The sequence below is a fragment of the Apodemus sylvaticus genome, chromosome X, assembly GCF_947179515.1.
Source record: "Apodemus sylvaticus chromosome X, mApoSyl1.1, whole genome shotgun sequence".
Lineage (NCBI taxonomy): Eukaryota > Metazoa > Chordata > Mammalia > Rodentia > Muridae > Apodemus > Apodemus sylvaticus.
This window is the reverse complement of record NC_067495.1, coordinates 116,671,258-116,672,620: the sequence shown is the minus strand read 5'-3', so window position 1 is coordinate 116,672,620 and position 1,363 is coordinate 116,671,258.

The following is a 1,363-nucleotide window of genomic DNA, read 5'->3' as shown; positions in this document are numbered from 1 at the left end:
ATTTTTATTGTAACTCAATGTTTTCTTGCAATATTAGAGCACAATTGTAATTTTGGAAGCAAATCTCAATTTTAAACAATCTATTTTCTTTAAAATCAATGGCAAACACATTTTTACAGCACAAGGTTTGTCTGCCAGTGTAACTTATTAAAGAGACATTATTTTAAATCTTAATCTTCATTAAGTCTAATCTCTAGGCCAAGATTCACATGAAACACCATGCCAATTTAGGAGCGTCCCAAAGGCCTGTATTTCCTGGATTGCGTCATGCCATGTGGTGTTCAAAATGGCGACTACCCTAAACTACCAGCCTTAACCATCATGCCACGTGTTCAAAATGGCGACTACCCTAAACTACCAGCCTTAACCTGACTTTTGTTAATAACATTATACCTTTTAAATCATGTGCAGTGACTTAAGCCAATACTCTATAGTCAAGACATGCAAAATATACCTTTAAATCCAATTATAAACAAGAACAAAGCATGAGTGGCGTTAGGCCACGTGTAGTTAGTTAAGATAGCTCTAACACTGAATCACCAGTTTTAAACTAACCTTTTCTTAATAACACTATACCTTTTACATAATAACCAATTAATTTATAACTCTTTAGTCAAGAAATGTAAAGCCTTATATCATTAAAACCAATTAGAAACATGTATAAAGCGACTACATGAATTTCACAAGCCAAACCAAGGTCTTCCCAAATCTCGAGGTTTCTGGGCTTTTAAGAGCGGCTTTTTCCCCAGCCATGTTTCTGTCTTGGGTGAGTGAGCTACGCTGCCGCAGCGTGGCTTTGAATCAATCCCCACACAAACTGTGGCTAGCTCAAGAGGTTACCAGCAGATGTAATCTTTACCAATTTTTTCTTTTTAACATGAAACAGTCATTCACACAAAGACACAGAGAAGACATAAACATACACATAGACAGTCGGTGCACCGGGACAAACACGGAAAGATACACAGAAAGTTAAGCGTGCTTGTTAAGCAATTGCATCCATTTTCCTCTTTAAACAGCTCTTAGAAGCTGTGGACATATGCCTATTTTTAAAAACCCCTTTCTATTCGCCGAAATCAGCTCTTACGAGCTTTGGGCAAATGCCTACCAAATTCCTTCCCCATATTTCCCTATCTTATCAACCCAAGCAGTCCTGCGCTGGGTCCACGCAGTATGCTTGAAAAACTGTATCCATTCCTGCACTCACAACCATAGACACGAATTCACTAGCGCTAGTTTTGCCCTCTATGTTGCTTACCGTGCGGACACCATTAATTTTCACCTTTTTTCTGCGAAGCTTCGCTGGATAGGGCTACCTCAAGAAATTCTCTCGTGCCAGGTCTTCCCACGTTCAGGCGCCACT